Source organism: Haliaeetus albicilla, unplaced genomic scaffold, assembly GCF_947461875.1.
Source record: "Haliaeetus albicilla unplaced genomic scaffold, bHalAlb1.1 scaffold_99, whole genome shotgun sequence".
Lineage (NCBI taxonomy): Eukaryota > Metazoa > Chordata > Aves > Accipitriformes > Accipitridae > Haliaeetus > Haliaeetus albicilla.
This window is the reverse complement of record NW_027212536.1, coordinates 153,025-168,994: the sequence shown is the minus strand read 5'-3', so window position 1 is coordinate 168,994 and position 15,970 is coordinate 153,025.

Below are 15,970 nucleotides of genomic sequence, written 5' to 3'. Positions count from 1 at the left end.
CTTGCCGCCCTATCTACAGGCACAACAGCACTGGGCATCCGGGCTTTCCCAGAGACGGAACATCTCTTGGCCCTCGGTCTCGGCAGAGCCTCTTTCCGAAAAGGCAAACGTCCGGCTCCTTCTCCCACAGGGAAGGGCCCAGCCCTGAAAGCTCTTGCTGCTCTTCCCCTTCCCTTGCCGCCCTACCTACAGGCACAACAGCACTGGGCATCCGTGCTTTCCCAGACAAGGAACATCTCATGGCCCTCGGCCTCGGCAGAGCCTCTTTCCGAAAAGGCAAACGTCCGGCTCCTTCTCCCACAGGGAAGGGCCCAGCCCTGAAAGCTCTTGCTGCTCTTCCCCTTCCCTTGGCGCCCTATCTACAGGCACAACAGCACTGGGCATCCGGGCTTTCCCAGAGACGGAACATCTCTTGGCCCTCGGCCTCGGCAGAGCCTCTTTCCGAAAAGGCAAACGTCCGGCTCCTTCTCCCACAGGGAAGGGCCCAGCCCTGAAAGCTCTTGCTGCTCTTCCCCTTCCCAAGGTGCCCTATCTACAGGCACAACAGCACTGGCCATCCGTTCTTTCCCAGAGACGGAACATCTCATGGCCCTCGGCCTGGGCAGAGCCTCTTTCCGAAAAGGCAAACGTCCGGCTCCTTCTCCCACAGGGAAGGGCCCAGCCCTGAAAGCTCTTGCTGCTCTTCCCCTTCCCTTGGCACCCTACCTACAGGCACAACAGCACTGGGCATCCGGGCTTTCCCAGACAAGGAACATCTCATGGCCCTCGGCCTCAGCAGAGCGTTTTTCTGAAAACGCAAACATCCAGCTCCTTCTCCCACAGGGAAGGGCCCAGCCCTGAAAGCTCTTGCTGCTCTTCCCCTTCCCTTGCCGCCCTATCTACAGGCACAACAGCACTGGCCATCCGGGCTTTCCCAGAGACGGAACATCTCATGGCCCTCGGCCTCGGCAGAGCCTCTTTCCGAAAAGGCAAACGTCCGGCTCCTTCTCCCACAGGGAAGGGCCCAGCCCTGAAATCTCTTGCTGCTCTTCCCCTTCCCTTGGCGCCCTACCTACAGGCACAACAGCACTGCGCATCCGGGCTTTCCCAGACACGGAACATCTCATGGACCTCGGCCTCGGCAGAGCCTCTTTCCGAAAAGGCAAACGTCCGGCTCCTTCTCCCACAGGGAAGGGCCCAGCCCTGAAAGCTCTTGCTGCTCTTCCCCTTCCCTTGGCGCCCTACCTACAGGCACAACAGCACTGGGGATCCGGGCTTTCCCAGACACGGAACATCTCATGGACCTCGGCCTTGGCAGAGCGTCTTTCCGAAAAGGCAAACGTCCGGCTCCTTCTCCCACAGGGAAGGGCCCAGCCCTGAAAGCTCTTGCTGCTCTTCCCCTTCCCAAGGCGCCCTATCTACAGGCACAACAGCACTGGGCATCCAGGCTTTCCCAGAGACGGAACATCTCATGGCCCTCGGCCTCGGCAGAGCCTCTTTCCGAAAACGCAAACGTCCGGCTCCTTCTCCCACAGGGAAGGGCCCAGCCCTGAAAGCTCTTGCTGCTCTTCCCCTTCCCTTGGTGCCCTATCTACAGGCACAACAGCACTGGGCATCCGGGCTTTCCCAGACAAGGAACATCTCATGGCCCTAGGCCTCGGCAGAGCCTCTTTCCGAAAAGGCAAACGTCCGGCTCCTTCTCCCACAGGGAAGGGCCCAGCCCTGAAAGCTCTTGCTGCTCTTCCCCTTCCCTTGGTGCCCTATGTACAGGCACAACAGCACTGGGGACCCGTGCTTTCCCAGAGATGGAACATCTCATGGCCCTCGGCCTCGGCAGAGCCTCTTTCCGAAAAGGCAAATGTCCGGCTCCTTCTCCCACAGGGAAGGGCCCAGCCCTGAAAGCTCTTGCTGCTCTTCCCCTTCCCTTGGCGCCCTATCTACAGGCACCACAGCACTGGGGACCCGTGCTTTCCCAGAGATGGAACATCTCATGGCCCTCGGCCTCGGCAGAGCCTCTTTCCGAAAAGGCAAACGTCCGGCTCCTTCTCCCACAGGGAAGGGCCCAGCCCTGAAAGCTCTTGTGCTCTTTCCCTTCCCTTGCCGCCCTACCTACAGGCACAACAGCACTGGGCATCCGGGCTTTCCCAGAGACGGAACATCTCTTGGCCCTCGGCCTCGGCAGAGCCTCTTTCCGAAAAGGCAAACGTCCGGCTCCTTCTCCCACAGGGAAGGGCCCAGCCCTGAAAGCTCTTGCTGCTCTTCCCCTTCCCTTGGTGCCCTATCTACAGGCACAACAGCACTGGCCATCCGGGCTTTCCCAGACAAGGAACATCTCATGGCCCTCGGCCTCGGCAGAGCCTCTTTCCGAAAAGGCAAACGTCCGGCTCCTTCTCCCACAGGGAAGGGCCCAGCCCTGAAAGACCTTGCTGCTCTTCCCCTTCCCAAGGCGCCCTACCTACAGGCACAACAGCACTGGGGATCCGGGCTTTCCCAGAGACGGACCATCTCATGGCCCTCGGCCTCGGCAGAGCCTCTTTCCGAAAAGGCAAACGTCCGGCTCCTTCTCCCACAGGGAAGGGCCCAGCCCTGAAAGCTCTTGCTGCTCTTCCCCTTCCCAAGGCGCCCTATCTACAGGCACAACACCACTGGGCATCCGGGCTTTCCCAGAGACGGAACATCTCATGGCCCTCGGCCTCGGCAGAGCCTCTTTCCGAAAAGGCAAACGTCCGGCTCCTTCTCCCACAGGGAAGGGCCCAGCCCTGAAAGCTCTTGCTGCTCTTCCCCTTCCCTTGCCGCCCTACCTACAGGCACAACAGCACTGGGCATCCGGGCTTTCCCAGAGACGGAACATCTCATGGCCCTCGGCCTCGGCAGAGCCTCTTTCCAAAAAGGCAAACGTCCGGCTCCTTCTCCCACAGGGAAGGGCCCAGCCCTGAAAGCTCTTGCTGCTCTTCCCCTTCCCTTGGTGCGCTATGTACAGGCACCACAGCACTGGGGACCCGTGCTTTCCCAGAGATGGAACATCTCATGGCCCTCGGCCTCGGCACAGCCTCTTTCCGAAAAGGCAAACGTCCGGCTCCTTCTCCCACAGGGATGGGCCCAGCCCTGAAAGCTGTCGCTGCTCTTCCCCTTCCCAAGGCGCCCTACCTACAGTCACAACAGCACTGGGCATCCAGGCTTTCCCAGAGACGGAACATCTCATGGCCCTCGGCCTCGGCAGAGCCTCTTTCCGAAAAGGCAAACGTCCGGCTCCTTCTCCCACAGGGAAGGGCCCAGCCCTGAAAGCTCTTGCTGCTCTTCCCCTTCCCAAGGCGCCCTACCTACAGGCACAACAGCACTGGGCATCCGGGCTTTCCCAGACAAGGAACATCTCATGGCCCTCGGCCTCAGCAGAGCGTCTTTCTGAAAAGGCAAACGTCTGGCTCCTTCTCCCACAGGGAAGGGCCCAGCCCTGAAAGCTCTTGCTGCACTTCCCCTTCCCTTGGCGCCCTATCTACAGGCACAACAGCACTGGGCATCCGGGCTTTCCCAGAGACGGAACATCTCATGGCCCTCGGCCTCGGCAGAGCCTCTTTCCGAAAAGGCAAACGTCCGGCTCCTTCTCCCACAGGGAAGGGCCCAGCCCTGAAAGCTCTTGCTGCTCTTCCCCTTCCCTTGGCGCCCTATCTACAGGCACAACAGCACTGGGCATCCGGGCTTTCCCAGAGACGGAACATCTCATGGCCCTCGGCCTCGGCACAGCCTCTTTCCGAAAAGGCAAACGTCCGGCTCCTTCTCCCACAGGGAAGGGCCCAGCCCTGAAAGCTCTTGCTGCTCTTCCCCTTCCCTTGCCGCCCTACCTACAGGCACAACAGCACTGGGCATCCGGGCTTTCCCAGAGACGGAACATCTCATGGCCCTCGGCCTCGGCACAGCCTCTTTCCAAAAAGGCAAACGTCCGGCTCCTTCTCCCACAGGGAAGGGCCCAGCCCTGAAAGCTCTTGCTGCTCTTCCCCTTGCCTTGGTGCGCTATGTACAGGCACCACAGCACTGGGGACCCGTGCTTTCCCAGAGATGGAACATCTCATGGCCCTCGGCCTCGGCACAGCCTCTTTCCGAAAAGGCAAACGTCCGGCTCCTTCTCCCACAGGGATGGGCCCAGCCCTGAAAGCTGTCGCTGCTCTTCCCCTTCCCTTGGCGCCCTACCTACAGGCACAACAGCACTGGGCATCCAGGCTTTCCCAGAGACGGAACATCTCATGGCCCTCGGCCTCGGCAGAGCCTCTTTCCGAAAACGCAAACGTCCGGCTCCTTCTCCCACAGGGAAGGGCCCAGCCCTGAAAGCTCTTGCTGCTCTTCCCCTTCCCAAGGCGCCCTACCTACAGGCACAACAGCACTGGGCATCCGGGCTTTCCCAGACAAGGAACATCTCATGGCCCTCGGCCTCAGCAGAGCGTCTTTCCGAAAAGGCAAACGTCCGGCTCCTTCTCCCACAGGGAAGGGCCCAGCCCTGAAATCTCTTGCTGCTCTTCCCCTTCCCTTGGCGCCCTACCTACAGGCACAACACCACTGGGGATCTGGGCATTCCCGGAGACAGAACATCTCATGGCCCTAGGCCTCGGCAGAGACTCTTTCCGAAAAGGCAAACGTCCGGCTCCTTCTCCCACAGGGAAGGGCCCAGCCCTGAAAGCTCTTGCTGCTCTTCCCCTTCCCTTGCCGCCCTACCTACAGGCACAACAGCACTGGGGATCCGGGCTTTCCCAGACACGGAACATCTCATGGACCTCGGCCTTGGCAGAGCGTCTTTCCGAAAAGGCAAACGTCCGGCTCCTTCTCCCACAGGGAAGGGCCCAGCCCTGAAAGCTCTTGCTGCTCTTCCCCTTCCCAAGGCGCCCTATCTACAGGCACAACAGCACTGGGCATCCAGGCTTTCCCAGAGACGGAACATCTCATGGCCCTCGGCCTCGGCAGAGCCTCTTTCCGAAAACGCAAACGTCCGGCTCCTTCTCCCACAGGGAAGGGCCCAGCCCTGAAAGCTCTTGCTGCTCTTCCCCTTCCCTTGGTGCCCTATCTACAGGCACAACAGCACTGGGCATCCGGGCTTTCCCAGACAAGGAACATCTCATGGCCCTAGGCCTCGGCAGAGCCTCTTTCCGAAAAGGCAAACGTCCGGCTCCTTCTCCCACAGGGAAGGGCCCAGCCCTGAAAGCTCTTGCTGCTCTTCCCCTTCCCTTGGCGCCCTACCTACAGGCACAACAGCACTGGGCATCCGGGCTTTCCCAGAGATGGAACATCTCATGGCCCTCGGGCTTGGCAGAGCCTCTTTCCGAAAAGGCAAATGTCCGGCTCCTTCTCCCACAGGGAAGGGCCCAGCCCTGAAAGCTCTTGCTGCTCTTCCCCTTCCCTTGGCGCCCTATCTACAGGCACAACAGCACTGGGCATCCGGGCTTTCCCAGAGACGGAACATCTCATGGCCCTCAGCCTCGGCAGAGCGTCTTTCCGAAAAGGCAAACGTCCGGCTCCTTCTCCCACAGGGAAGGGCCCAGCCCTGAAAGCTCTTGCTGCTCTTCCCCTTCCCTTGGTGCCCTATCTACAGGCACAACAGCACTGGGCATCCGGGCTTTCCCAGACAAGGAACATCTCATGGCCCTAGGCCTCGGCAGAGCCTCTTTCCGAAAAGGTAAACGTCCGGCTCCTTCTCCCACAGGGAAGGGCCCAGCCCTGAAAGCTCTTGCTGCTCTTCCCCTTCCCTTGGTGCCCTATGTACAGGCACAACAGCACTGGGGACCCGTGCTTTCCCAGAGACGGAACATCTCATGGCCCTCGGCCTCGGCAGAGCCTCTTTCCGAAAAGGCAAACGTCCGGCTCCTTCTCCCACAGGGAAGGGCCCAGCCCTGAAAGCTCTTGCTGCTCTTCCCCTTCCCTTGGTGCGCTATGTACAGGCACCACAGCACTGGGGACCCTTGCTTTCCCAGAGATGGAACATCTCATGGCCCTCGGCCTCGGCAGAGCCTCTTTCCGAAAAGGCAAACGTCCGGCTCCTTCTCCCACAGGGAAGGGCCCAGCCCTGAAAGCTCTTGTGCTCTTTCCCTTCCCTTGCCGCCCTACCTACAGGCACAACAGCACTGGGGATCCGGGCTTTCCCAGACAAGGAACATCTCATGGCCCTCGGCCTCGGCAGAGCCTCTTTCCGAAAAGGCAAACGTCCGGCTCCTTCTCCCACAGGGAAGGGCCCAGCCCTGAAAGCTCTTGCTGCTCTTCCCCTTCCCAAGGCACCCTACCTACAGGCACAACAGCACTGGCCATCCGGGCTTTCCCAGAGACGGAACATCTCATGGCCCTCGGCCTCGGCAGAGCCTCTTTCCGAAAAGGCAAACGTCCGGCTCCTTCTCCCACAGGGAAGGGCCCAGCCCTGAAAGCCCTTGCTGCTCTTCCCCTTCCCTTGGCGCCCTACCTACAGGCACAACAGCACTGGGGATCCGGGCTTTCCCAGACAAGGAACATCTCATGGCCCTCGGCCTCGGCAGAGCCTCTTTCCGAAAAGGCAAACGTCCGGCTCCTTCTCCCACAGGGAAGGGCCCAGCCCTGAAAGCTCTTGCTGCTCTTCCCCTTCCCTTGGCGCCCTACCTACAGGCACAACAGCACTGGGCATCCGGGCTTTCCCAGACAAGGAACATCTCATGGCCCTCGGCCTCGGCAGAGCCTCTTTCCGAAAAGGTAAACGTCCGGCTCCTTCTCCCACAGGGAAGGGCCCAGCCCTGAAAGCTCTTGCTGCTCTTCCCCTTACCTTGGCGCCCTATCTACAGGCACAACTGCAATGCGGATCCCGGCTTTCCCAGAGACGGAACATCTCATGGCCCTCGGCCTCGGCAGAGCGTCTTTCTGAAAAGGCAAACGTCCGGCTCCTTCTCCCACAGGGATGGGCCCAGCCCTGAAAGCTGTCGCTGCTCTTCCCCTTCCCAAGGCGCCCTACCTACAGGCACAACAGCACGGGGGATCCGGGCTTTCCCAGAGACGGAACATCTCATGGCCCTCGGCCTCGGCACAGCCTCTTTCCGAAAAGGCAAACGTCCGGCTCCTTCTCCCACAGGGAAGGGCCCAGCCCTGAAAGCTCTTGCTGCTCTTCCCCTTCCCTTGGCGCCCTATCTACAGGCACAACAGCACTGGGCATCCGGGCTTTCCCAGAGACGGAACATCTCATGGCCCTCGGCCTCGGCAGAGCCTCTTTCTGAAAAGGCAAACGTCCGGCTCCTTCTCCCACAGGGAAGGGCCCAGCCCTGAAAGCTCTTGCTGCTCATCCCCTTCCCTTGGCGCCCTACCTACAGGCACAACAGCACTGGGGATCCGGGCTTTCCCAGACAAGGAACATCTCATGGCCCTCGGCCTCGGCAGAGCCTCTTTCCGAAAAGGCAAACGTCCGGCTCCTTCTCCCACAGGGAAGGGCCCAGCCCTGAAAGCTCTTGCTGCTCTTCCCCTTCCCTTGGCGCCCTACCTACAGGCACAACAGCACTGGGGATCCGGGCTTTCCCAGAGACGGAACATCTCATGGCCCTCGGCCTCGGCAGAGCCTCTTTCCGAAAAGGCAAACGTCCGGCTCCTTCTCCCACAGGGAAGGGCCCAGCCCTGAAAGCTCTTGCTGCTCTTCCCCTTCCCAAGGCGCCCTATCTACAGGCACAACAGCACTGGGCATACGGGCTTTCCCAGAGACGGAACATCTCATGGCCCTCGGCCTCGGCAGAGCCTCTTTCCGAAAAGGCAAACGTCCGGCTCCTTCTCCCACAGGGAAGGGCCCAGCCCTGAAAGCTCTTGCTGCTCTTCCCCTTCCCTTGGCGCCCTATCTACAGGCACAACAGCACTGGGCATCCGGGCTTTCCCAGAGACGGAACATCTCATGGCCCTCGGCCTCGGCAGAGCCTCTTTCCGAAAAGGCAAACGTCCGGCTCCTTCTCCCACAGGGAAGGGCCCAGCCCTGAAAGCTCTTGCTGCTCTTCCCCTTCCCTTGGCGCCCTACCTACAGGCACAACAGCACTGGGCATCCGGGCTTTCCCAGACAAGGAACATCTCATGGCCCTCGGCCTCGGCAGAGCCTCTTTCCGAAAACGCAAACGTCCGGCTCCTTCTCCCACAGGGAAGGGCCCAGCCCTGAAAGCTCTTGCTGCTCTTCCCCTTCCCTTGGCGCCCTACCTACAGGCACAACAGCACTGGGGACCCGTGCTTTCCCAGAGACGGAACATCTCATGGCCCTCGGCCTCGGCAGAGCCTCTTTCCGAAAAGGCAAACGTCTGGCTCCTTCTCCCACAGGGAAGGGCCCAGCCCTGAAAGCTCTTGCTGCTCTTCCCCTTCCCTTGGCGCCCAACCTACAGGCACAACAGCGCTGGGCATCCGGGCTTTCCCAGAGACGGAACATCTCATGGCCCTCGGCCTCGGCAGAGCCTCTTTCCGAAAAGGCAAACGTCTGGCTCCTTCTCCCACAAGGAAGGGCCCAGCCCTTGTCTTGGTTTAACCCCAGCCTGCAACTATGCACCACGCAGCCGCTCACTCACTCCCCCCCCATCCAGTCGAACGGGGGAGAAACTCAGGAAAAGAAGTAAAACTCCTGGGTTGAGTTAAGAACGGTTTAATAGAACAGAAAAGAAGAAACTAATAATGATAATGATAACAGTAATAAAATGACAACAGTAGTAATAAATGGATTGAAATGTACAAATGATGCGCAGGGCAATTGCTCACCACACGCCGACCGACACCCAGCCAGTCACCGAGCGGCGAATCCCTGCCCCCCACTTCCCAGTTACTAAACTAGATGGGACGTCACATAGTATGGAACACACTGTTGGCCACTTTGGGTCAGGTGCCCTGGCTGGGCATGAGAAGCTGAAAAATCCTTGACTACAGTCTAAACACTACTGAGCAACAACTGGAAACATCAGTGGTATCAACATTCTTCACATACTGAACTCAAAACATAGCAGTGTACCAGCTACTAGGAAGACAGTTAACTCTATCCCAGCTGAAACCAGGACAGTATCCACCCCTTATTCTATACGATTGACGTCATGCTCAGTTCCCATACCTTTAGTTACATTCTGATCAATCATCACCACCTTTCCATCCCTTTGAGACTTATGAACAATTATATATATATATATATAAATATATATATATATAAAAAAGTATACACACACAGAGATATCAGTTCTTTAGTTCATGGGTTATGTTCATAAAATGTTTGTTGAGTTCATTTAGTTTCTGACTCTGGGCTCCATCTGTCATACCAGTCTGTCTGGGCAGGAGGGATGGTGCATAGTCCTCTCAGTCGGTAGAGCAGAATTGGGCTTCAGTGCGGTGTGACGAGCAGATGACATTTGACGCAGCAGGAGGATGGTGTGCACTGTTGGATTGTTGCATGCTGGAGTCAGGCCTGGTTCCACCTCTACTGCGCTTTGCTCAGTTTTATCACAGTTCTTTCTTGCTTGATCCAAGTGATTCTTACTATAGTACTATGGATATAGCATATAACAATTATAGTAATGATAACATACAGTAGCAGGGTTATATAGCAACTAATATCATACAGTTTAATTCTGGCTATTTTCACCTAAAATCAAATCCCCTTGAGGCACACATCGGACTTCTCCATCTTTTCGCATCACCCAGCAAGTGTACCCAGGCCCTTGAGCAAAAGCAATCTCACGAATGGGTTTACCTTTGCCTGAGGCAGGAGTAACCCAGACTGTTTTCCCTAACATGTTTTTCATGTGCACTACAGGGACTTTATCCCCCTCTACAGTATGTAAAAGGTCTGATTGGGCAGGGCCACTCCGACTGGCAGATCCTCTGGTGTTGACTAACCAGGTGGCTTTTGCTAAATGTGTATCCCAATGTTTGAAAGTTCCGCCCCCCCCCCCCATTGCTCTCAATGTAGTCTTTAACAGTCCATTGTATCGCTCAGCTTTCCCAGAGGCTGGTGCGTGATAGGGGATATGATACACCCACTCAATGCCATGCTCTTTGGCCCAGGTGTCTATGAGGTTGTTTCGGAAATGAGTCCCATTGTCTGACTCAATTCTTTCTGGGGTGCCATGTCGCCACAAGACCTGCTTCTCAAGACCCAGGATAGTGTTCCGGGCAGTGGCATGGGGTACAGAATATGTTTCCAGCCGTCCGGTGGTTGCTTCCGCCATTGTAAGCACATAGCGCTTGCCTTGGCGAGTTTGTGGGAGTGTGATATAGTCAATCTGCCAGGCTTCCCCAAATTTATATTTCAGCCATCGCCCTCCATACCACAGGGGCTTTAACCGCTTGGCTTGCTTAATTGCAGCACATGTTTCACATTCATGGATAACTTGTGCAATAGTATCCATAGTCAAGTCCACCCCTTGATCACAAGCCCATCTATATGTTGCATCTCTTCCCTGATGGCCTGAGGTGTCATGGGCTCACTGAGCCATAAATAGCTCATCCTTATGTTGCCAGTCCAAATCCACCTGAGCCACTTCAATCTTGTTGTTCTTCCGACTCTTGGGTACATGAGCATCTACGTGACATACTTTTACAACCAGATTCTCTAGCCGGGACACAATATCTTGCCAGAGTGCGGCAGCCCAGATGGGTTTGCTTCTGCGCTGCCAGTTGCTCTGCTTCTGTTGCTGTAACCACCCCCACAGGGCATTTGCCACCATCCATGAGTCAGTATAGAGATAGAGCACTGGCCACTTTTCTCTTTCAGCAATATCTAACGCTAGCTGGATGGCTTTCACCTCTGCAAACTGACTCGATTCACCCTCTCCTTCAGCAGTTTCTGCAACTTGTTGTGTAGGACTCCATACAGCAGCTTTCCACTTTTGATGCTTTCCCACAATGCGACAGGACCCATCAGTGAACAGGGCATATTGCCTCTCATTTTTCTGGCAGTTTATTATACAGCAGGGCTTCTTCAGCACGTGCCACCTCCTCCTCTGGCAACATTCCAAAATCTTTGCCTTCTGGCCAGTCCGTGATCACTTCTAAAATTCCTGGGCGACTGGGGTTTCCTATGCGAGCCCGTTGTGTGATCAGTGCGATCCACTTACTCCACGTGGCGTCAGTCGCGTGATGTGTAGAGGAGACCCTCCCTTTGAACATCCAGCCCAGCACTGGCAGTTGGGGTGCTAAGAGGAGCTATGTCTCAGTACCAACCACTTCTGAGGCGGCTCGAACTCCTGCATACGCTGCCAATATCTCTTTTTCAGTTGGAGTATAGCGAGCCTCGGATCCTCGATATCCTCGACTCCAAAACCCCAGGGGTCGGCCTCGGGTCTCCCCGGGTGCCTTCTGCCAAAGGCTCCAGGTAGGGCCATTCTCCCCAGCTGCAGCGCAGAGCACATTTTTAATGTCTTGTCCTGTCCGGACTGGCCCAAGAGCTACTGCATGAACAATCTCCCGCTTAATTTGTTCAAAGACTTGTCGTTGCTCAGGCCCCCATTTAAAATCGTTCTTCTTCCAGGTAACTTGGTAGAGAGGACTTACAATTTGACTGTAAATTGGAATATGCATTCTCCAAAAGCCCACAACACCTAAGAAAGCCTGTGTTTCCTTTTTATTAGTCGGTGAGGACATAGCTGCTATTTTGTTGATCACATCCATAGGGATCTGACGACGTCCATCTTGCCATTTTATTCCCAAAATTTGGATCTCCTGTGCAGGTCCCTTGACCTTACTTTCTTTTATGGCAAAACCAGCTTTCAGAAGGATTTGGATTATTTTCTTCCCTTTCTCAAAGGCTTCTTCTGCCATGTTGCCCCATACGATGATGTCATCAATGTATTGCAGGTGTTCCAGAGCTTCACCTTTTTCCAGTGCAGTCTGGATTAGTCCATGGCAAATGGTGGGGCTGTGTTTCCACCCCTGGGGCAATCGATTCCAAGTGTACTGGACACCCCTCCAAGTAAAGGCAAATTGTGGATGACACTCTGCTGCCAGAGGGATTGAGAAAAACGCATTAGCAATGTCAATTGTGGCATACCACTTGGCTGCCTTTGACTCTAGTTCGTATTGAAGTTCTAGCATATCTGGAACAGCAGCATTCAGCGGTGGTGTAACTTCATTCAGGCCGCGATAGTCAACTGTTAGTCTCCACTCCCCATTAGACTTCCGCACTGGCCATATGGGACTATTAAAGGGTGAGCGAGTTTTGCTGATCACTCCTTGGCTCTCCAGTTGGCGAATCAACTTGTGGATGGGAATCGGAGAGTCTCGGTTGGTGCGATATTGCCGCCGGTGCACCGTGGTGGTAGCAATTGGCACTTGTTCTTCAACCTTGAGCAACCCCACAATCAAGGGGTCTTGAGAGAGACCAGGCAGGGTAGACAGCTGTTCAGTGCCCTCCGTCTCCAAGGCAGCTATACCAAAAGCCCATCGATACCCCTTCGGGTCCTTAAAATACCCCCTCCTGAGATAGTCTATGCCAAGGATACACAGAGCCTCTGGACCAGTCACAATGGGGTGTTTCTGCCATTCATTTCCAGTTAGGCTTACTTCAGCTTCCAATACAGTTAACTCTTGGGATCCCCCTGTCACACCAGAAATACAAATGGATTCTGTCCCTTTATAACTTGATGGCATTAGAGTGCACTGTGCACCGGTGTCTACTAGAGCCTTATACTCCTGTGGGTCTGACGTGCCAGGCCATTGAATCCACACAATCCAATAGACCCGGTTATCCCTTTCCTCCACCTGGCTGGAGGCAGGGCCCCTCTAATTCTGGTCAGAGTATTCAGTATTCACTTCTCGTAAAATTGGCTCAGAAGTCCCTTCAAGAGGATCGGAAATAAAATCAGCCCTTCTACTCTGTTTGGAAACTGAAGCGGCATTTTTCCTGGTAGAATCCCCTTTTGTGGTGGTTTTTCCTCGCAGTTCACGTACCCGTGCATTTAGGACCGAGGTAGGTTTTCCGTCCCATTTCCTCATGTCCTCTCCCCGATCACATAGGTAAAACCACAGGGCACCTCGCGGTGTGTACCTTCTATATTCTCTCTCTTGGGCAGAGGAACGCTCACTCCTAATAGCTGAGACATCGGTCCTTACACGTGTGGAGTAGGACATATCCTCTTTGAATTGCTGGAAATCCTCAGACAGCTTCTCCACAGCCTCAATGCAGGCTTGTAGGGAGGAGGAGAGATTTTCTTCGTATCGACGGAGTTGGCGAGCCACTTCCTCCACTGTCGGTGCCTCTTCATCCTTCCAGGCCATTATTGCCAATGCGTTGGCATAGGATGATGGTGCGCTCCGTACAAACTTCTGCCACATGAGTCGTGTGCATTGGACTTCGTCTGGATCTTTGGGTAATTGTGGGTTGTCCGGGTCATGATGAATCGTCTCTAGCACAGCTAATTCCCTCAGATATTGAATACCTTTTTCCATGGTGGTCCACTTGCTTGATTGACATATAACATCTTCCTTAAAGGGGTACCTTTCCTTCACACTTGACAGGAGTTGCCTCCAGAGGCTGATGGCTTGTGTCCCTCTTCCAATTGCCTTGTCAATGCCACCTTTCCTGGCAAGCGATCCCAGCTGCTTGGCTTCCCTACCTTCTAATTCTAAGCTATTAGCCCCATTGTCCCAGCATCAGAGGAGCCAGGTGATAATATGCTCACCTATACGGCGGCCAAAGTCTTTTCGCAAATCCCACAGCTCACTCAAGGATAGGGACCGGGTTATTACCTCTGGTTCTGCCTCTTCCTCCGGTTCCCGTGATGACCCTGGTTCATCTTCATCCTTTGCTAAGTGAACTGATTTTTTTGTATATTTCTTTTTCTGTACGGGGGCAACTGATGCTAGTGCAGGTTGGTCCGCTGGTTCAGTTGCAGTATCGCTTACTGGGTTTTGGATAACCGCAGTGTCTGTCGCTGAGGTTTGGGTAGCAGCAGTGCTCGTCGCTGGGGCTGGAGGGACCGCAGTGCCCGTTGCCAAGGTTTGGGTAGCTGCTGTGCTCATTGCCGGGGCTGGAGGGGCTGCAGTGCCTGTTGCTGAGGTTTGGGTAGCCCGAGTTCTCGTCGCCGGGGCTGGAGGGGTCACGGTGCCTGTCGCCAAGGTCTGGGTGCCTGCAAAGCTCCTTGCCGGGGCTGGAGGGGCCGCAGCGCCCGTTGCCAAGGTTTGGGTGGCCGCGGTGCTCATCATTTTGTCGTTAGGTCCAGAGACTTTCTCTTCCCCTTGAGGGTACTGAGTGGTGTCGAACAGGGCTCGATAGGCATGGGCCAGGCCCCAGCACGTTGCAGTGATTTGTATCTCTTTGGAGCTGCCGGGGTGACAGCATACCTTTTCCAAATATTTTACTAGTTCTTCTGGATCCTGCACTTGTTCAGGGGTGAATTTCCAAAACATTGGAGGCGCCCACTTTTCTAGGTACTTGCCCATACTACCCCAAACACCCTGCCACTCATAATTATCCAGCCTTGGGGCACATCTCTGGGTGATCTTCTTAAATAGCTGTTTAACCTTAAATGAGAGCTGAACCACATTCAGAAGTATGCTAATTCCTAGCAGTAGGGCTAGGACCGTGCTAGTCCCAACATTCCAGGAGTATTCAAATTTTTCAAAATTCTCAAACACCATTGTAACTGGACTGAAGGAGAAGGAGAGGGGAAGAAAGGTACCCCACCCACAGACTGGTTTTCTTGCACTCGGAGCTCTAAAGCATGGATCGGTCTCAGCGGGTTCCGGTCGGTCCTCTTTTGGCAGCGTTCTTCCGGGCTGCATCGGCAGCTCTGCTCTCTAGCTGTCCGTTTTCTCGGACCGGGACTTCTTCCCCGCATCCTGACATCCTTAGGTCTCGACGCCAGGCTTCTGGCGCATCTGTCGTCTGGGTTTTGACAGTGCCGTCTTGTAACGGGCCATTCTGTTCGACTCCTCTTCTCTGAGTCTGCCGTAGAGCCTCCTGGCCTCATGGTTGTGGCCCCGTAGGTCGTCTTGCCTGACGGCGCCTCCCGTCCGGGGGTCATTCTTCTTGCCGAGAGTTTTCTCTCTCTTTGAATCACCTCGTTGGTAGCGTTCCATGTGGCGATGTTCTGCGCACGGTGTGTTTGGCTTGGAGCTGCTCTGCCTGGGGATGTAGAGTCAGGGGTAGGTGGAACAGCAATAAGAGTCTACGGGTGCAACGTTGATGTGCCTAGACCGTTTAGGCGAGGGTTGTACAGTCATCTCGGCTCGAGTAGCCATCGGCGGGCTGCGCGGACAGCCGTGCCAATAGCGTTTCACGGAGACGACTGGAGCTGTGTGGCAGGGGCTGTTGAGGGGCAGTGAAGCGGATTTGACTCTCTAAGGTGTTAAGTCTTGCACGTGATGGGCTTAAAGTTTGGCCCTGGTTTTTTTTGGTTGGTGGGGGGTTTTTTTGGTTTTTTGTTTATTTGTTTTTTTTAAATGGCAGGCTGTAGCTGGACTCCAGATGGTCTTTGTAGATGGAATCAAGACCTCTGGAGTTGTGAAGCTTTTGCTCTGCATCCAGGTCACTCGTTCAATATGTTGGGTTTTTTTTTTCAGATGCGGAGGGACAAGATGCGTGCCACAGAGCGATGAGGGAAGGCACCAGGGCGCTGTAAGGAGGTGGGTCCGTGAGTGGAGTCGGAAGGAAGACGCGGCCGGTGGCTCTATGAGACTGCCGTGTTTTGCAGTTTTCTTGCATTGTATTGGTCTGTATTTGCCTTTGTCTTGTGTTGTTTTGTTCTGTATTTGTATTGACTGTCACGTGAGACTGTCTCGCGTTGCATGGCCCTGCATTGTGTTTTGTATTGCAGTGCTCTGCACTTGTATCGACTGCCATGTGAGACTGCCTTGCCTTCTATGGTTCTGTATTGGTTTTGTATTGTTTTGGTCTGTACTTGTATTGACTGTCATCTGAGAGTCTCTTGCATCGGCCCTGTTCTGTTTTGTGTGGTATGGCAGTGCTCTGAGTTGTTTTGTCTTGACGGAGGTAAGAGTACTGCCTTGTATGGCATTATATTTGCATGTGAATTGCAGGGCTCTACGTTTGTGTCTG